The sequence below is a fragment of the Marmota flaviventris genome, chromosome 9, assembly GCF_047511675.1.
Source record: "Marmota flaviventris isolate mMarFla1 chromosome 9, mMarFla1.hap1, whole genome shotgun sequence".
In the NCBI taxonomy this organism is placed as follows: Eukaryota; Metazoa; Chordata; class Mammalia; order Rodentia; family Sciuridae; genus Marmota; species Marmota flaviventris.
In genome coordinates, this window is record NC_092506.1 from 44,336,280 (window position 1) to 44,358,293 (window position 22,014).

General features: G+C 39.6%; 1 long non-coding RNA gene across 1 annotated transcript; it reads left to right on the top strand.

Moving 5' to 3' along the window:
- Positions 1-45: 45 nt before the first annotated feature.
- Positions 46-11,728, top strand: LOC139706870 (uncharacterized). Its single transcript, XR_011708545.1, has 2 exons — positions 46-355; positions 10,919-11,728. It is a non-coding gene; the product is annotated as an uncharacterized lncRNA (long non-coding RNA).
- Positions 11,729-22,014: the final 10,286 nt, after the last annotated feature.

Genomic DNA, 22,014 nt, shown 5'->3' on the forward strand with positions numbered 1-22,014 from the left:
CCTGGCGCTGTCAATCAGCCTCGGAGAGCCAATCCCAGCCCTCACCCGGCTGGAGCCCGGGAGTCTAGCCCTGAACCGCCAGTCGAAGGCCCCGCCCCCGGCCCGCCCCTCCGCTCTCTTCCCGGCTCCTTTCGCTCGCTCCGGACTGCGCCACCTGCCCCAGGAGTCGGTGAGTTACTCCAACGTCAACTACCGTCTGTGGAGAGCAAACCTGGACTGGGCTACTTAATGCCAGATGTCCTTGTGAAAGTCTCCATGTCTGTAAAATGGGGAAGACGAGAGTACCTACTTCAGGCAATTGTCTGGAGAATTAAATGAGAAAAAGCATGTAAAGCTCCCAGCCAAAGTTTATAAGGTGATTATGGATGGAATAGGTGTTGGCTACGAACATATTTGTCACTGTCCGTTTGTGTGTTCTTGGGCAAGTCATTTCTATCGCATTCTGTGAGGACTCTGTTTCCTCATAGAAAACAGAAAATATCCTTGAGTTCCTCCGCGACTGCTAGACGGGAATTGGACTGCAAGAGCTGACATTTAAACTCTGTCCTGATTAATGTCCCTATCCCTATTCCCTTTCATAGTCTGGGGGAACTGGCATTTAAGCCCTCTCCTGCTTAATGATCCACGACGAAGTAAGAATAAGTCTTCGTTCCTGTCTTCGGGGAGCACCCATGGGGGCGTGAAGCTCTTCTACATGGGCACCCAGAATACGTTGGGGCTTTTTTTCCCGCTTAGCAGTTTTTTGAATTATTCCTTAATGTGTCTGATGCCAAACCAAACCGGATTAAGGCATTTAGAAGCTAAAGAACTGAAAATCTGATGAACTGAAAATATTTTGACTCTCTTATTCTATAAAAATAAGGTTAAACCGTAAAATAAGTGTCTAGAAATCCAACAAAGTACGGAATTTTCCCATGAAAAATACTCCTATGATACAATTAAATGATAAAACTCTTATGATTATTTTAGTGCACCTGCCGACTGGTTACACAAGCCCTGGGTTACCCTCAAAGACCAAGTTTACTGAAAATGGGAACCATGTTTTTTCATCTGTGAACTCCCAGTTCCCTCATGGCATTGAAAACTATTCAGCACAATTGTATTGAGTGGATGGGTGGATGTACAGATGTGTCATCAACTTTTAATAATACAAGGAAGGACAAATTGAGTGACAAATAGAAGTTCAACACCTTTCTTTAAGAGCCAGAAGAAAGAGCAAGTAATTAGAACTGAGTAGGATCAAGCATTGGGCAAGGTTTCACAGAAAACAGAAGCTTTGGGTGTGGTCATTTCCTTTACCTAATCAAAGCTGTTTTTTGATCACTTACTATGTGTGCCTGTGTTTTCCATGAATTATGTCTAATCCAGGAGATGGGTGTTATTTTTCTCGTCTCTCAGAAGAGGAAAGAGATTTAGACTGATTCCATAAACCCAAAGTGGAGAGAGAGAGGATTCAACTCAGTTCTCTTCCTGTGCTTTAGTCAAAGTAGTTTGGTTCTTTCATTTTCAAGGATTTATGTTGAAGGTATTATTGAATTTAGGGAGGCTTGAAAGCTGCTACTTCAATGATTTTATATTGATATTCTAACATATTGGAAGATTCTAGTGCAAATAAATTCTAATATTCCACTTTCTAGTCAGATTCCTTATTCCCTTCTGCCTTTGTTTTTATGCCTCCAATGAGCTATTTCAGATTAGAATAATAATGTTATATGAAAATAAACACAGTGATGCCTTTATGTGTCCCCATTAACTCTCATCCTTGAGACTGTCTCTGCCTTACAGACCCACCCCAGTAAAATAGCGTGATTATAGGAGCGCATTCCTGAAGCTGCCTGCCATGCCTGGAATCCCAGCTCCAGCCCTTAGTAGCTCTGTGTGCTTAGGAGAGTTGCTAAATCTCTTTGGTCTTCAATTTCATCATCTGTAAGAATGGGACAATAACGGAACTTACTTAACAGTGCTGTCTAGAGAATTAAGTGAGCTAATAAATGAAGAGTAGAGGACAACCTGGTTCATTCTAGGCTCTGTATATGGGTTAGCTATTTTCCTTTTCATTGTCATTGCCTTCCTCGGGAATGGGTATGGAGGAGAGAACTAAATCTCCCAGCTGAGTGCTGTCATGGGAAGGGCCAAGGATTCAGCAGACCTGGCTTCTAGACCAACTTATATATTGCTTTCTGTGTATATAAGTTTCCTAGGGCGACCTTCCAAAGTACCATAGACTAGGTAGCCTAAACAACAGAAAGTTATTGTCTTGTAGTTCTGAAGCCAGGAAATCTGAGATCAAAATATTGGCAGGGTTGATTTCTTCTGAGGCCTCCCTCCTTGGCTTGTAACTGGTTGTCTTCCTCCTGTTTCTTCACATGGTCTCATCTTTTGCACATATGAGTCCTAACTTTCTCTTCTTATAAGGACACCACTTAAATTAGATTAAAGTCCATCCAATGACCTCATTTTTAAAGTGTGTTTTTTTTAAGGACCCTAACTCCAAATATAGTCTATTCTGAAGTAGCAGGGGTTTGGGCTTTCAATGTATGAATTTTGGGGGCATGGGGGAGAATTCAGCCCATAACTGTGTGACCCTGGGCAAATCACTTCCCCTCTCTGTGAATGTTTTCTTATTATTATTAAGCTGGAAGCACTAATCTCTAGGATCCCTTTTAGCTTTGATTATGGAATTTTCCCAGCTGAGACTAACCTCTGCTTCTCTGGTACCCCCAGTACTTTTTGATTTCCTATAAGCAACACTATCCTCATTCTACAAGAAATATATTAAATTCCTGATATGTACCAGGCACTGTTCAGTGTTGGGAACTTGAGCAACACAGAGAAATTGGCTCCCAGGCTTTCTGGGGCTTACTATGTAGTAGCAAGAGAGACTTTTTAATCAAATGGTCTCTTGTGTACCTTCCTCTCATAGCCAGCTTTGTAGTTCTTGGGCAGATTCTCTTTCTTCTCCTTGGCCATGGACTACTAGTGTACATTGGGCTTTTATTTCCATCATGCACAATGTCTGGCACATGGTGAAGTTTAGAAAGAAATGTCCAAATAAAATGATTACAACTGAAAAAATGGCCCGTAAAGTGATGTTAAAGGTGGCTCAATTCCACAAATTATTCTAAGAAGTGATTCTACAATATCTAACAATTATTTGATTTAAAAATTCCATAGAAGGGTCTGATAATCCCAGCTGTCATAATATGTGTGACCACTGATTTGTTTTGACTAAACTTCTAATTCTGGTCTCATTTCTTCCACATGCCTGGACAGGACAGTGGCATTTATTTGAACTGAAGTTTGTGGATATAATTATTTTGAGAGTGCACCAAAGTGATCCTTTTGAATGTCAAAAAATAAGTAAATACATAACAAGTTAAAAAAAATCTGTCTACATAGAGCTACTTAGAAACACCACTTAGGAAATCACACTATTCTGGGGCACCAAGCTGGAAGGCTGGATAGGATATGTGTTTGCTGTCCTATAGGCAACAAATGTTTGTTGAGCTCCTGATATGTTTCAGCTACAGCTAAGACCTGGGAGTAAAGTGGAGGACAACACAGCCCCTGCTCTTTGGGAGTTCAATTTGAAGGAGGCAAATTCTGATGGAGACAGAGAAATAGATGAAAAGAAGAACTGGTGAAAAGGAGACAGGGCAGGAATTCTTAAGTCTTGTGCAATCTCTTGTCTTCTACTCATAAAAAAAGCAGCACTGAGAAATGTTAAAAATCCTGTACAAATTATCAAGATCTAGTCCTGAGATACTCTAAGAACCACCATTAATATGGGTTGCATTTCTAGACCAGATTAGGATGCCCTCCCTGTTAATTGACTCCTTAGCACCCTCTAATTCTACAACAGGTCCTATGGAACTTTTTTACATTCACATTTAGAGAATCTTTTTTTTTTTTTAATTTTTAGTTATACATGGACACAATATCTTTATTTTGTTTATTTATTTTTATGTGGTGCTGAGGATCAAACCCAGGATTTCACACATGCGAGGCGAGCGTTCTACCACTGAGCCACAACCCCAGCCCCTAGAGCATCTATTTTCTCCATATTCCATGAGCTGTTCTGTGAGCACAGAATCTGTGCCTCTCTCAGACCTAAATGTGTTCCCAATGCATAGCACAGTACGGGGCCCATGGGAGCCCCCTCAGTATTCAGTTGCTGAGTGAATTAACAATTGTCATTCATTTTTATGTATATTCCTAACACTAGCACATCTCCTAACATGGGCTAATCCACAAATACATTAAAGGATCCCATTTATGGCTCTGCATAGTTTGCAAAACACTTTAGCTTCCACTTTGAGATTCATAACTGTTGGGACTCTTAACTGCCTGGTGATCTAGGTAGAGCAGGGATGAGTGTCACACTTCATTGACTATGGCTCAGGGAGCATAAGCAGTTGTCTGAGTATATCAGGCTAGTGAATGTTAAAAAGCAGAGGCTGCAAACATCCAATAATAAAGTCAGTGCTGCCTCCTTGTTGTGACCTTGTCAATATAGTCACTGGCAAGAACTAAGTTCAGAGCCCAGGAACTAGCTGTAGGTTCAGGGTCTTTTAAACTTGAACTTATGTAAATATATGAAAGAGAAAACCAAACCAAATCAACAAAACCCAAAAAACAAAACCTTCATAATGGTGCTTTTTTAAAGCTATTTTCAATCTCACACCTTTTTGGGGACTCAAGGTAGGATATGTGTTGTAGGGTTCACTTTCTTCATCCTCCTAGGAAGACATCACTTTGAGCCTCCATCCTCTCATCTGTAAAATGAGGATTAAATGAAAGAATGTATCTAATGTGCATACAGTAAGTTCTGTATAAATTTGGCTGTTGCTAGGTACAAAGTCAGCTGAGAAAAACTAAAATCTTAGGGAAAACTTGAACTTAACAGTGATCATGAACTGAGCTCTAGAATATTCATCACTTCACAGGAAATACAATGACCAAGGTTTTATTGGCTAAAAGACTAGGTTCCTAGTATTCTTCTGCATTATTACAATTTGTCCTTAAAGCTTATAACATGACATTACTATTGCCAGATTTTAGAATTTTCTGCAGAAACACAATCAGGTAGATTCCTAAGTTTTATAGGTGACCTCTTATAAGAATAATTGTTCTTCTTTTTCCATCACCACCCTACCTACACATTGTATTATTTTGATGATGAGAAAAGCTGCATTCCTCTCAGCTCTGTCTTTACTGGAGGACAAGGCACTGGCCAAATGTCTTGTTAGCTGCTGCTCCAAATATAGAGTTGTGTCCATAGTAATTGCCACAGGGCTGCCTATGGTATGAGTTGTTCAGGAATATAGAAGTCAGCATCATCTGAGTCCCAGTTGGTTAACTGCCATTTCAGTTTCTAAATACAATACTTCTATATTGGAACATGACAAAATCTGGATTTCCTAAACTGAAGGCATTAGATTCATTCCAAAGGTCACTGATTCCCAGATGAATCTGACTTCTGGATACATGGGTTGTGAGCAAGGGAAATAGATGGGATGGTAGGACAGGCAGAACACTAAGTAAAATAATAGAGTGAAATCATGTCATTCCCTCAAATCTTCTGTGACTTCCTGTTGCCTGTCATAGTCTCGACTCCTTAGTGGGACTGAGACACCATCAGGAACCAGGCAGCCACACTCACTGGTTCTTCTCATTCTTTGTCTTCCCCCATCTCTCAGCCTCTGTTGCCTCTGAACATCTGTTCTTTCTGTAGAGAGGGGTCCATGGCCTCATGGCTTTTGCTTTTCTACAACTTCTGCTTGGATATGATGCTAGCAGTAGCTCTGAGTCTATAGGAGTTTGTAGCCCCAGGACTACTACTTGCTTGTTACTATTGCTGTATATTTTCATTCGGATTCTTCCTTTTTTTTTTTTGTAGTGTTGTGCTAGGATGGAACCTGGGCCTACCTAGGCAAACATTATACCACTATCTTTGTTCATATTGTTAAAGGAGAAAGTCCATTTAGTAGTTCCTTATTCAATGATTTAGATGGTCCCACTCGTTCACTCAGCTGTGATGGAATATCTTGGTTTTGTCACAGTCTCCAAAGTTTTTAGTGAGGTTTATAGGTGGAAACAATTTTTGGAGAAGGGAGCCTACACTATCTGAAATTCCATGGATTAGAGATTCATTTGATTTTACAGTAGACATATTCAGGAAGGTGTGTTAGTTTCCTAGGGCTGCCAAAGTAAAATACCAAAATGAATGGCTTAAAACAACATGAATTTATTTCCTCATAGTTATAGAGACTAAGGATCCTAAATCAAGGTGTCACAGGGCACAATCACTCTGAGACTGCCTCTTAGTTTCTGGTGACTATTGGCAATCCTTGTATGCTGGGCTTTTTAGGCATATGTCTCTGCCCCTTTCATGAGATTCTCCTTGTCTGTCTCCATACCCACATTTCCCTCTTCTTGTTTGGATAGAAGTAATTGAATGAAGTTCTGTATTAATCCAGCCTGAAATAATTTTAACTTGATATTTCTGCAAAACCTTATTTCCAAGTAAGGTTCCAGGGGTTCGGATTTCAAGATATATTTTTGGAGGACAGGATTCAACCCACATTAGAGGGTAAAGGTTGGAAGAAAGGAGAATTCACTTAATTCCAGTGTATCTTTCCAAGAGGTCTGAAGAAAATATCAGTTTTGATTTGGGAGTAGGGAGACAGGGGCTAGAAGTCATTCTGAGACTAGAGGCACTTTCTAAAAGGGAAAGGACAGAGTATGGTATAACAATGAGGAATTTTGAATAACCAGGAGAAGTGAAGCATACTGGATTCCTGGATTGGGAAACAAAAACATCAGGAAATGGGAGAAGACAGATTTTACTTATTTTGAAGCTTGTCAAGAATTCAGTGAGTGGAGTCACAGTAATCCAGAGCGAACACCTCATGTCACCTAGGACAGTGTCTGGTAGATAATAAATACTCAGAGCAGGTGAGGGAGAGAGATAAGAGATGGAGGGAGGGAGGGATAGAGAGAGAAAGAAAGAAGGAAGAGGAGAAGAAGAGGAGGAGGAGGATTTGGATGTCATCTGTCAATACTTGGGGCTGAGGTAACTTGTGTCCTCTACACCCTATAGCACTCTGGCATAGTGCTTGTCTCACTCCATTGTACTTCCTGTTCTTTTTTATGTCTCTTCCTCTAATCTGTGACTTGTGAGTCAAGAGTCCTTTCTGTTCACTACTGCATTATCAGAATACAGAATCTACACATAATAGGCATGCAAGAAATGTTTGTTGGGTGAGGGGGTAAAATGATCAGGAATCCTATTCTAAAGACATGGTTGGAGGACAGGGGAGGAAAATGGTGATTAACCCAGGCCTAGTAGCTCCCAACTACTCATGACTCATTTTCAAATTTCACATGTGTCCTGCCTGTCTCCAGTTTGGGTCAAGGGAAGAATAACCCACCAGTCACTTTGCTTTAGGGAACTAGGGGAACAAGGTGGAGCCCAAACTCAACTCAAACATCTTGAGGCTGTGGAGTCTACATATAACCTAACCACAAAGATCTCACAGGGCTGGCTTGTCCCCAGGGTGGGGCTGATTAGAAAGAAGAACCAAAACATGGTATTGCTGGCTGGGGTTGTGGCTCAGCGGTAGAGGGATCGCCTTGCATGTGCGAGACCTGGGTTCGATTCTCAGCACCACATAAAAATAAATAAGTGAAATAAAGTTATTGTGTTCAACTACAACTAAAAAAAATAAAATATTTAAAAAAAAACATGGTATTGCTGGGTGACCTGAATATAAGACACCAGAGGTCAAGCTTCCAAATATGATTAGAAGCAGACCCACAGAGGGCCTGAGGCAACAATCCTGGATCAGCTTCCTCTTCCATCCTCCTCCATTAGCTGTACACAGCAGCTGTTGCCTGGTCTCCGAAGCTGTGGAAAGAGTGAAAAGGGCGCTGGGCTGGTGCTTCAGGAGCCTTCAAAACTTTACACAGCCTATTAACAGCTTCATAGCCTCTGGCAAACAGTACATCTCTCTGGGTCTTAGTTTCCTCACCTGCAAAATGGAACTTGAAACACAGCACACCTGAGTAGCACTTTGGACTGAGGTGCCACAGAAAAACCATCTGTATAGTTCTTCTTGTGATGTGCTGCAGATGAGACAGAAGGGAATTCTCAGTTCCAAAACCAAGTTGGTCTGCTCAGTCCTAAACATCTATGGAGACCTATAGGAGATTGTTTTCCTAGTATAGGACAAACTGGATTGCTATCTCTGGAAGGAAGAAGCAGTTCCACATTGTTTCATTAGAGCAGAGCCTTGAGTAATGGACCAGTAAGTAGGGCAGAGAGAGACAGAAGGAAGCATTTATGAGATATGTTCTCAGAGCTGTGACACTCTGCCTTCATGCCCCCTTGGGTCCTTTCTTTCAGGTAATTCACTTAAATTCTGAGGCATAATATAATAAGTGAAAATATTTTCAAACAAGCAGGAGTCATCTTAACTGAATAGAAATGGAGTATTTAGATGATAAACATGAAACTAAGAACTTGAAAGTCTAAGTTAGATTAAAACACTTAAAGGTGCATAAAAGTCTGCAAAACATCCTTATGGTGTATCCACATGGTCAATACATGGTTGCTTGTTCTGTTTTGAAATAATGTATCATTTCTCCTCCTCCTCCTCCCCACCGCTCCTTCTTCAGTCAATTTGCCATTTCGAGTTAGTTGACCCAGAATTGTGGGCCAGGTGTACAAGGATTGTAAATTCAGGAAGTAGGTGGGAAGAAAGAGAAAGTAGTCATTTCATAGTCATGGATCTTTAAAAATCTTCTATCCAACCTGTTTCTTATGTCAGGGTTCCTTCACTCTCCCACATCCCTTAACAGCTATTATCATTATCTCCTTGAATACCTTAAGTGATGGGATACTCAGTACTTTCTATCATTTCCATCATATTGAACAGAACTCTACCTTATAATTGATCCTGTTTCTGCTTCACAGGGCTGCAGTAATTCCATTGAATTCTCTTTTCCATATCATAGTCCTGTACTTGAGTGAATGATGATACCTCTAAGTGTGTTGTCCTCCTCGTTAAACATCCCTGGTTCTTTTATCTGTTCCCATTAGTACCTTTTCTGGCAAAGCCTCTCTTAAAACCAGTTAACAAGAAAGTCTGGGGAATGTAGTTCCAGGGTCCAAGCCTCCCTGAAATTGGAGAGCAATCAAGCGGTCCAATGTGCAATGTGCTAGGTTTTGTTCTACATCTAGCAATAAGCAGACAAATTAAAAAAAAAATACCACTCTCTGGCAACTTATTTCTGGGGGGGAGGGAGGAGGATAGACAATAAAAAAGCAAGTGTATGAAAAAAGAAGGTAATGCAGCAGGACACAAATTATCAATTGGTCTCAGTTTTCTAGAGGCTGAATATGAATTACAGATTAATAAGTGATTTAAGAGAGTGATCTCAGAAACCCATGTTAGGAAGTGAGGGAAACAAGGGTTAATTTTATGTCACCTTGGTTAAACTATGGTAACCAGTTGCTTGGCCAAACATGGTGTAGATGTTTTTAGAAGGTATTTTTAAAGATGTGATTAATATTTGAGTAAAGCATTTTACCCTAAATGGTATGGATAGGCCTCACCCAATAAGTTGAAGGCCTTAAGAAAAAAGACTGAAGTATCTAAAACCAGAGAACAGATTCTGTTTCCAGATAGCAGACAGAAATTACAACCTTCTGATTCAAGACTGCAACATCACTTCTTACCCAGATCTCTAGTCCCTGGTTCACTGACTTGTCTTCTCGCTTTCAAACTTGCTAGCCCCAACAGTTGCATGAGTCAGTTTCTTAAAATCAATCTCTCTCTCTCTCTCTCTCTCTCTCTCTCTCTCTCTCTCTCCCCTCCTTCTCCCTCTCCCTCTGCCTTTCTCTTTGTCTCTCTCTATCTCTCCCTTTCTCTCTCCCCCCCTCTCTCCCCCACTTCCTCCCTCTTTTCTTCTGGCTGTTTCTCTGGAGAACCTTGATTAATACAGGCAGGAGAAGGAGGATGTGATTTCAGTCAAGGTCTAATCTCAGCCTTATGCCTCTGGCAACTCTGGATATAAACTCACCCTTGAACTGGGCTTTATAGATGTGTATCAGTTAGTCCCCAGGCAATCCTCCAGAGAAGGTCATGGGTGTACACACTTACTATCATGATTGACATATTTTTCTTTGTGTGTTTTAAGGCTATCATATTTTAATTCCAGAAGGTCACATATACTCCAGGGAGGAATAATAGGAATAGTGTATAATACCTTCAACATCCATTGACAAATTAGGAAGTATTTCTTTAGTTAGAAAACCAGCTATAGGCCTCAAGGGATACGGAGCTTGCCTTAAGGATATAGGAGATCTGGTTTTAGGATCCAGCTTGGCTAACTCACCATGTGACCTTTACAAAAGTGCTTGCTTTCTTTGAACTTGACTTCCTGGGTATACCAGAGGGCTAGCCAGGGCAGTACCTAGTTCCTTTCAAGCCAGTTCTCCCACTAACACCCCCACATCCCTGACCTTCACGATCAGGTAAGTGGTGCTTCCTCTGGAAGCTTCCCTGATCTCTGGGAAGTGATACACTTCCTTCTATATGCTCCTTTAGAGTTCTTAGTGAACCTTTCTTATTATGTAATCCAATAAAAACTCTTCACTTTTAGGAAAAACACCCCAGTTTTCCTTGGACTGAGGAGGCTTTCTGGGACACTGTATTCTCAGTGAAAAAACTGAGACAGTTGGTCAACCTACTTCTCTTTGTCTTTTACTAACCATGGATCCTTGGAGATATGGGATTTCATCCTACTCGGCAAGATATTTGTTGCTGAGCAGTTCTTACACAAAGTAGATGCTCCAATGTTTTTAGTATTGTGGAGGTCAAGAGATAATATCCTCTCTTTTTTTTTTTTTCAGAACGCATTAGGATGGACACACAGATAATCCAGATGCACAAGGAGAAAAGTGCTGACTTTACTAGTGATGAAGACTGTTGTTGAATAAGGGCCTTAAGTCTTTTAGCCAGTGGTCCTAAAGCTCCACTCCCTTTAATTAGGTGCTTCTCCAATCATAATTCTCAGTAGTCCTGGATGATTGTGGGAATCTGAGTATCTGAACATATGGAATGGAGCAAAAGCAGTGCTCCCTGCGGGCAGGCAGTTCCCAGAGAGCAAGAGGCTGCTGAGTGCGCAAAGCATGTCTCTCGAATTTTCTATTCACTCTTTCTCTGAAATAAGGGTAGTAAATGGAGGAGGGAGAAGTAGATAGGAGAGAAAAGTGTTACTTCAACTTCTTTCCACAAGAAAACCCAAAGTCAGGGGAAAGGAGAACTTCCAGAAATGACTGAGTGAATGAATGAATCTATCAATAGTATTAGTGCTGCTCAGTCTTTATCATTTGATCATTCATTGTGGAGGCTGGAGCTGTTGGCAGAGTAGAGGGTGTCCACTATCACCATCATCAGGCCTGGCCAGAGAGAACAATGGATGACAGCATCAGCATTGATTTTACATGCTAAGATCCCCCTCAATTGTCAACTTGACTACCTGAGAACTTTCCTAAGCAATTGCTTTGCACCTACCTGACTTGGACTTCATTAGCTGCCCTTCCCCAGAATTCGCCATAATAACATTGACAAAGTAGTTGTTGATGTTTTCAGAAATTCATCCAGTCTCAAAAACAGAATGCTTACTAGTTTGTTCAATAAAATATTTTATTTGCTTGGGATGGAGAAGTTTGATCTTGTTGGGATGGTAATGAAGTTGTGTGATGCTCAAATGAAGTTCCCTAGGAGTCCTTTACATAAAGACAATAGTTATTTGAAGTTATGTTATGCTGGAAAAGGGATGGCTCAACTAAAATACTGTCGAAGTCCTGTTTATTCTCCAGCATTCTGGTGCTCCAACTCAAACCTTGTTTCCCAAGCATAATCAACAAGGCCTAATAAACCAGATAAATCCACCCTGAATAGTACTTTTATCTTCCAAGCCAAATGGAAAGTGCCAAGTTCTCAGTTCCACCCAGTTAATACCTGTAATAGATGAACTTAATTCAGCAGTGCAGTAGTTGGCTGGAGATGAGGCCCATGCTGGCTCTGATAAGGAACCTAGTGCATCTGTGTGTGTGTGTATGTGGGTGGGGTGTGAATGGGATAGGCACAGGCCTAGGAGTAGGGTTTCTATTACACATTAATTCACTGTAGACCACCAAACTTAAGTCGGAGCTTGTAGTCTGTGAATGGGATGAGGAGGCATTGGGTTAAATACCTTCTGGAATCTCTTCCATACCAAATGCTGCACCAAGAACAACCAGCCATCCAGCATGTCTAGCCTGCTGGAAATCTTCACTGAGTCTGTTTTGACATGGGTTTTTTAGAAGGCTCCATGTTCTCTGTGTCAACTTGCAGCAGGTGTTGCAGGAAGCATGGCATGTGTGGAATATTAATAAAACATCGTGGCACATCAACTCATGGTTTAATATCTGCATTGTAAATATCTATGACAGCCATCTTCTGAATCCTCAGATATTAACATTCCAAACCTCTCTGAGTCATATTTCATAGCCTCTCTAACACACATCCATCCATGGAGATGATTTCATTATTGAGAATTTCATTTCTCATAATGGATTTTCTTTTCTAACTTAGGCTCCACGGGCAAGAGCTGAGATTACATGATTTATTGCTTTTAGTTTTCTGGCCTTGAATTGTTCTTCCTGTGTGCTAATTTTATGGCACTCCAAACTTTTGCTTCTTTACCAGCTTCTTCCAGAGGAGAAATTTGCAGCCCTAACACCTTCAAAACAAAAAACAACAAAAAACCTTTCTGTTAAAAAGAAAAGCTCATGTTTGCTCAAAATGCTATTATCCTATCTCGAGGCTGTTGAAATGGGCTGAAGGAAATATCAGACAAATAACTTACAGATAGGAAATGCAGGAGACTGGTTAATTCTCAATTAGTATCCATTTAGAATAAATATCTTTATGTAGTAAGCATCAAAGCACAGCTTTAATAAACTTTAGATTCTGCTTAAAGCATATCTGTTCCTAATAGAAATCTTTCCTGTTGGCAATGGAATATATATGTATGTATTTGTGTGTGTGTGTGTGTGTGTGTGTATATACACACACATATATATATGTGTATATAATATGAAGTACATATTGTTATATTGTGTGTGTTTGTGTTTACAGAGCTCTGAGATATTGTGAAAAGAGGTAAAAGTAATGAGTGTATTAGTTTCCTGTGACTGCTATAACCAATTTATTAACACAAAACAACAGAAATTTATTTTTTATATTATTGGAGGGCAAATGTCTGGAATCAGTCATTGTTGGGACAAAATCAAGGCATCAGCTGGGCTGCAGGTCCTCCAAAGAATCTAGGGGATAATTCATTCCTTGCTCTTCCAACTTATGGTGGCTATCAGCATTCCTCAGCTTATGGATACATCTCTCTCTATTCCATCTTCATGTCACCTTTAGGTCATTAAGGAAATAACTTGCACCAAGTGGGGAGCCAAGGAGCAGGCATGTGTAAAGTCTGGACAGTTGTCCCAGGAAACAGAGATTTTGCAGTCTGAAGCTCAAGATCAGGCAGGCTGTGTTAGAATAATCATAATGATTATAATGGACATGCATGATGGAACTGTTCTAGCATTTTCATATACAAACTTATTTAATCCCTCAGCAACCTTATTGGTTAAGTAGTATTATATTCATTTATAGGTGAGGAAAAAGAGGCTCAAAGAAGTCAAGTGACTTGAACGAGGTAACAGAAGATATCAGGGCTTTGAACCCAAGTCTGTCTGCTCTCATTGTCCTTGCTCTTAACTATGAGGTAAAAATGCATGTATAAGGTTCCTAGCACTGTATTGGCCAGAGAACAGGTGTCCATCACTTGTTACTTCCTGTCCCTGATGGAAAAGCAAGAGTGCCACTAGTATAACCTTGGGGATAGGAATGTTCCACAGAATGGCAGATGGTGAGCATGCTGAAAGTATGATGGTTTGGCCATCTTTCATCAAGAGATGAAACAAAAAGTGAAGCCGTACCAGTTATTGGTAATTAGCTAGTAAACCCTTATTGAGAGTAAAAAACTCTAGCTGTCCCATATTCTAAGTTTAAAGTCAACCACTTCCCACTTCCATTCCAGAGTTGGTTGAAAGGGTCTAGGCAACAGAACTGGCATCATCCCCTATCCTGCCATCACCACCCCCACACATGGACAATAGGAGCCCTGGGAATGAGGACAAGATGACCTCTGGAGATTGCAGGGCTTGAAAAGAGAGATTATCTCTCCTGCTTCTTATGTTTCATTGGCCAGTATTGGGCCACTTCTTGCTTGTAGACCAATCAGTGGCCAAGAGGCATGAGAGTACTGTAACTGACTTTGACCAGTCAAGATTCATCCCCAAGATTCATTCCCTTGGAGTAAGTGTCCACCTTCCAGATAATGGTCACTAGCCACTACTCATGTGAATTGAAGACAGGGAATGGAAAGGCAGATAATGGATAATATCTGTTCCACCTCAAATGAACCAATAGAAGTATCTGATGGCATCCCATTCCCTTAGTGAACACTTGCTTTGTTTCAGTCTTGTTTGTCTGCCCCAGTGTTACCAGATTTGGAAAAAGGATGTTAGGGAGATCTGGGAAAGCCCTCGAAAAAGGGTCAGGGACCACTCCCTCAAATTTTATGAGAGAGAGGGAAAATGGTTCCCACTCATGGTTACACACCAAGAAGGACAGATAAGATTGGGGTTTGTGAGATAATTGAGTACCAGCACTTGATACAGGGAAGAACTATCTAGCACCTAGAAGGGCATGCAAATTGAATCTGCATAGTCAATGAAGTTTAATTCTTAGAGGAAGATGCAATTTTAAAGTGCTCCACTTTAGTCCTGTTTTTATCTGGTTTCCTTGGATGTCTTTCCATCATGGTATTTACCACCCTCACATCAACATTGTGCCTTCACATTCAAGGAAGAATTTTCTCCCCACTCTTCCCTCACTTTATCCTGGTCTCCAGCTCTATTTCTGGTAGTATGGACAATGTGATTGGTAGTATGGACAATGTGATTATCAAGTATAAAGTGGAGACTCCAACTATGAAAGCAAGCCAGCACTTGTTCTTAGAAGCTCAACAGGTCCTGGGTTACAGACACAGGTTTAGCCCCTTCTGGACACTGAGGTAGTGATTCCCTGGGAATCAGCTGGAAGTCAGGCTAGAACATGTCTAGCTGTGATACAAAACAGAATGCTCTAATAGAGGATAATGCTATTTTATAGCTGAAGAAACAGGCTCAGAGAGGCTAAATAACTTGCCTGAAGGCTGTACAACCTGTGACAGCTATCCATTGTGTTCAGGTCTTTTGGGGCCTTGTCCAAGTAGTATCTACCACATCATGCTGCACTGATATCCCAGAAAAGGAAGTAGTCTCACTCCAACCCCTCCCCCTGGCCACCAGCATTCTGTCTATAATGGATTAACCACTTTGGTACCACTGTTCATCTCATTTGCAATCTCTACTGGGGAGCCTTACCTTACCTTCAAACTTTTTCCTCTTAAGAGTCTCACACAAAGGCAGGGCTAGGAGGGAAGAAGATATGGGGCAAATAGGAAATACGTAAATTGGGACATATTTTCTGGAGAGTTGCTAGCAATGTATATAAAAAGTCTTAATAATATGGATATGCTTTAATGCAGCAATTACACTACTAGAATTTATTTGGAGGAAATAATCAAACAAGCATTATAAATATTTGAACAAGTACAAAACAAAACAAAAAGATTTGAGAGATCTTAATAAGGGACTAGGTAAAGATGGTGTATTCTTATAATATGAAATATTATGCAATCATTCAAAGTGATGTCATTGTGCCTTCACATTCAGGGAAGAATTTTCTCCCCACTCTTCCCTCACTTTATCCTGGTCTCCAGCTCTGTTTCTGGATCCACCCTGATTGGTAGTATGGACAATGTGATTGTCAAGTATAAAGTGGAGACCCCAACTATGAAAGCAAGTAAGCACTTGTTCTTAGAAGCTCAACAGGTCCTGGGTTACAGACACAGGTTTAGCCCCTTCTGGACCTGTATTTATTATATATAAGTAAGTTATATGATAAACCAAAAAAAAATAGTATGATCCTGTCTTTTGTAAGTGAATTATATTTGGGTATGTGTGTATTTGTATACAGTGTGAAATTTCCTAATCAACTACCAACCACTTAGTTGACTCACCAAGTGAGTCAATCCTTCCCCTTCCACCTGGAAAGCCTTTAGGACTGATGCTTAGGCTACTAAAGGCTCTGGATGAAAGGCTGAGTTTTGGACCCACCTATTCTCACTCCACTAGACTTAGCTATAATCACTATTGTAGTTGTCTGTGTACTTCTCTTTATATCAATTTATTTTTATTGTAATTTCATAGCTAGATATTGCACAAATTGAAAAATACTGAAAACAAAAAAGTTGTTAAGAAAATGAAATTGAATGATTTAAAGAACTCAACAGTTATTTTAATCCAGGTAGGTAGGTAAGACAGCTCTAAAGGGGGTTGGGGGGAGTCATTAAAATTCAAGATTAACTTCTCAGAATTCTTCAAAATATTTTTAAACTCTCTCTTTTTTTCTCCAAAGAAGCTGAAACAAGGATTTGAAAGCAAAATATTATGCCTTTATAAAGAAAGACAAAGGTGAATTCTCTGACAACCACAAAAATGGCTACATTAAACCATTGATGTAAATTAACTTAAAAGACTTAAAATATACATACACATACATATATACATATATTATTATTTCATATTTCAGTCAATTTTTTTGCTTAACCCTCTAAATACTGGTTTCAATAATATTACATAGGTCTAGAAAAAGGAATGATAGAGTGATTATCTAGCAGAATATAATGAAATTATGGTTGATTTTTATTCTTTTTTATACCTTTCTTTTTTCTTTTCTTTTTTTTTTTTAAATTAGTTGCTCATGACAATACAATGATCTTGACATATCATACATTTGATTCAAATGGGGTATGAATTCTCATTTTTCCACATGTACAGATTGCAGGATCACATTGGTTATACAGCCACGTATATACATACAGCAATACTAGTGTCTATTGTATTCTGCTGCCCTTCCTATCCCCCCTCCCCTCCCATCCCCTCCCATCACCTCTCTCTACTCATTCTACTGTGACACATTTTTCTCTCTCTTTTTTCCTTCCCCCTCACACCATCATATATGTATTTTGAATAACGATGAGGGTCTCCTTCCATCTTCCATGCAATTCCCCTTCTCCCTCCCATTCCCTTCCACCTCTCTTCCCTGTTTAGTGGAAATCTTCTTCTCATGCTCTTCCTCCCTACTCTATTTTGAGTCACCCCCGTTATATCAGAGAAGACATTGGGCATTTGTTTTTTAGGGATTGGCTAACTTTACTTAGCATAATTTGCTTAATGCCATCCATTTCCCTGCAAATGCCATTATTTTGTTATTTTTTAGTGCTGAGTAATACTTCATTGTGTATAAATGCCACATTTTTTTTATCCATTCATCTATTGAAGGGCATCTAGGTTGGTTCCACAGTCTAGCTATTGTGAATTGTGCTGCTATGAACATTGGAAACCATAGACTCTGCGTCTAATAGAAGAAAAAGTTGGCCCTAATCTCCATCTCGTGGGGTCAGGCTCCAAATTCCTTAATAGGACACCTATAGGACAAGAGTTAAAATCAAGAATCAACAAATGGGACGTATTCAAACTAAAAAGTTTCTTCTCAGCAAGAGAAATAATAAGTGAGGTAAATAGGGAGCCTACATCCTGGGAACAAATTTTTACCTCTCACACTTCAGATAGAGCTCTAATCTCTAGAGTATACAAAGAACTCAAAAAGTTAAACAACAAAACAATAAATAACCCAATCAACAAATGGGCCAAGGATCTGAACAGACACTTCTCAGAGGAGGACATACAATCAATCTACAAATACACGAAAAAAATGCTCACCATCTCTAGCAATCTGAGAAATGCAAATTAAAACCACTCTAAGATACCATCTCACTCCAGTAAGAATGGCAGCCATTATGAAGTCAAACATTAGTAAGTGCTGGCGAGAAAGGGGGGGGGGGGGGAAGGTACACTCATACATTGCTGGTGGCACTGCGAATTAGTGGAGCCAATTTGGAAAGCAGTATGGAGATTCCTTGGAAAGCCGGGAATGGAACCACCATTTGAACCAGCTATTTCCCTTCTCGGACTATACCCAAAAGTCCTAAAAAGAGCACACTACAGGGACACAGCCACATCTTTTTTCTTTTTTTAAAAATAAGGTTGTCTATTACTTTAATAGTAAGAAAATATCACAACACCATCACTATTAAGGGAAGGGAAAACAGAAAGAGAAACTTCATGATTAGGGGAATGACATGCTGACACTTTCAGAGTGCTCTGGGGAGACCTGTTTGTCTTCCCCCATCAGGGCACCATTTTTTTTTTTTTTAACATTTGAATAGTGATAGTTTGGCTCCTTGGTTCCTCCCCATTCTGAGGTCAGGTGACCTTAGTGTGCAGACATTTCAATACACTTAATTTCTATGGGAAGAGAGTGCAGGGACTCCAGCAGGTTAAGACTCCAGGAAAGAGAGATGGACATTCCCGGGTGACAATGCAAGTTAAGGGATAAGTCACAATCAGGATGGACAACTGCGGGGAACAATTCTGAATACATCAAATTACTGTCATTGTGTGTGGATTGGAGAGGTCTTTATTTTTCATAAATATAATTTTCTGTCCATAAAAATTTAAAATAATCATTAATTTTTGACTTAATAATTGAAATATTTGTTGACAACCAATTTTTAACTATAATCAATAAATCTAAAATTTTGATAAAGTTGCTGAAAGTTTTGCATAAAAAATGAATGGTAGGCTGGGGTTGTGGCTTAGCGGTAGAGCACTTGCCTCACATATGTGAGGCACTGGGTTCTATTCTTAACACCACAAATAAATAAATGAATAAAATAAAGGTCAATCAACAACTACAAAAATAAAATAAAATAAAAAAACAAATGGCAACAAAAATCAGTTCTTATTCCAGTCCCTTTCTATGATACCCTCTGCTTCAGCTCTGGGAAGTTTGGGACAATCTTGCAGAAAAACAAATCAAAACAAAACTACTGAGAGGGTTGAAATCCTGCTCTTAGAAATAGGATTACTAATTGTTTGAGGTCATTCTCAGGAGTTGGAGTTAGCAGCAGCTCAAAGGGGAAGAGAGCTGTGGGACCACATGATACTTAAAATATCCTTGAGGCAGCATTAGCTTTGTGAGGGTAGGGACCACAGGTTTGAATCCAATTTTGTTACTTACTAGTGTGTGATCTTGGGCATTTTACTTAAACTTTCTGAACTAGGATTTTAATATTAAAAAGGCAGTAACCATTTGTTTCCTTAGGCAGAGTATTTGGTATTCAGAAGACATTCAATAAATGCATTGAATAAAGGAATGAACTTACGGCACTTAGTACAAAATAAATGTTTAGTTTAAAGTATGAGGTTCACTAGCCTTTCTTTTCCCCCAAAATCTACTTTTTAAAATTTTATTTTGAAATAAGTATATACTCACAAGAAATTACAAAAATAGTATGGAAAATTCAAAATTTATCAATTATGTACCCATCACCCAGCTACCTGCAATGCTGATATCCTACGTATCTGTAGTGCATCACCAACTGATCGGTACAATATAGTTTCATCAGCTTCTGCATGTGTATGTCTTTGCATATGTATAAGTTGGTCTCACACTCCACAATCAAGACACCACCACAAAAGGGATCTCTAGTGTTGCCCCTTTATATTTACATCCACCCCCTTCCCTTACCCCTGATAACCACTTATTTCTTTTCTACATTTATAACTTGTCATTTCAAGAATGTTTCATAATTGAATTCACTCAGTGTCTAGCTTTTTGACATTCTCTTTTTTATATTCTTCACAAAACTCTTAAAATGCATCCAAGTTGTTTCATGTACCAAAAATTGGTTCCTTTTTATTGCTGGGTGGGGGTGGTATTCTATGGTGTGCGTGTACCACAGTTTGTTTTAACTGTACTCATCAAGGGACATACAGGTTGTTTCAATGTTTGGCTATTTCAAAGAAAGTGGCTATGAACACCTGTGTACAAGTTCTTGTGTGAACATCAGTTTTCTTTTCTCTGAGGTTAATGCCCAGGATTGTGATTGATAGGTCATATGGTAAATATATCCTTGATACCAGGGATTTGACCCAGGGGTGTTCAACCATGAAACCACATCCCAAGCCCTTTCTTTCTTTCTTATGTTTTTTTTTTTAGTTTAGGTAGACAAAATATCTTTATTTTACATTTATGTGGTGTTGAGGATTGAACCCAGTGCCCCGTGCATGCTAGGTGGGCGCTCTACCCACTGAGCCACAACCCTAGCCCCAATTTTTTATTTTGAAACAGGGTCTTGCTAAGTTGCTTAGGACCTCTCTAAGTTGCTAAGGCTAGCTTTGAACTTAGGAACCTCCTTCCTGCACTGAGATCCTTCTGCCTCAAGCTTCCCAAGGCACTGGAATTACAAGCTAGCACCACTATGCCCAGTTACCTTTAAGTTTTTAAAGAAATTTCCAGATAGATTTCAATAGTGATTCCACCATATTACATGCCCACCAAGAGTGTATATAAGATCCAGTTTCTCTGCATCTTTGCTTTGCTGGTAATTTAAATTGGCATTTAATAGGTGTGTGGTGGTGCCTTTTTAATTTGCATTTCCCTAATAATTAGCATTGTTGAACATTTTCACATGTTTATTTGCTATGCTCATATTTTCTCTGGTCAAGTGTACAAATCTTTTGCTCATTTTTAAATTGCAGTGTTTGTTGAGGCTAGGGAGTTTTTAATTCTGAAAACAAGTCCTTTGTCAGGTATGTCATTTGCAAATATTTTCTCTCTGTTGGCAGTTTTCATTTCATCTTCTTAATTTAGTATCTTTCACAGAATAAACAAAAGGTTCTAATTTTAATGAAGTCCAATTAATTTATTTTTTTTCTTTTTGGATTGTGTCTTGCTGCCATATCTAAAAACTCTTCTCTTAAATTTAGATCACAAACATTGTGTCTTATGTTTTCATCTAAGTATTTTAAAGTTTACCTTTTACATTTAGATATATGATCTATTTGGAGTCCATGTGCAAGATGTGAGGGGCAGGTTAATAATAATTCCATTGATTATTGACCTTCGATCCTTTTGTTTCTGCAAGAGAGATAATAGCATCAGTTTTACAGGAGTCACAGGAGCTAGGATGTCTGTACAGTCCCTTGTAAGGAATTAATTGTCCTCACATGTACACCTTGATGCTATAGAAACCAAACAGACCAGTGAGTCTTTCTTCTGGAATCATATTGTGGCAACCAAATACTGTGTGTACTGGGTTCTAAGGAAACTCCTGCTGCTCCTTGCATCACAGCTTGAGGGGATTTCTGTTTGAAGCAGAAAGGGAACATTGGAAATTCCTGTTATACATGATAACATATCATTTAAGGGTAGGAAAGAGCGTGCTTGTATAATTATGGCCCTTGAGGTAGAAAGCAACCAATAATCTCTCTGCAAAGGACAATCTTTGATTCAACTAATACATGGTGAATAGTTTCTTCACATCAGGAATTAGGCTATGTAGATGAAAGTGAACAGAACAGTGGGGGAGGGAGGTGGAGTACAAGTCATTACATAAACACATGCAGTACTATCTGCCCATAAGCCTGTAATAAGATGTGGAGGGATTACATGATAGGGATGCCTAGCCCAGGCTTGGGAAATACAGGAAAGCTTCCTAGCAGAAGTGACACTGAACAGGAAACCTCATAGATAAATAACAGAGCTAGGTAGAGGAGAAGGCTGGGTGGGAGTTCTAGGGGAAAACAACATATGAAAAGGCCCAGGGGTGAGCGCAAGCAGGATAGAACATGGAAACCTAAACATCTGGTATTGCTGGTGTGTA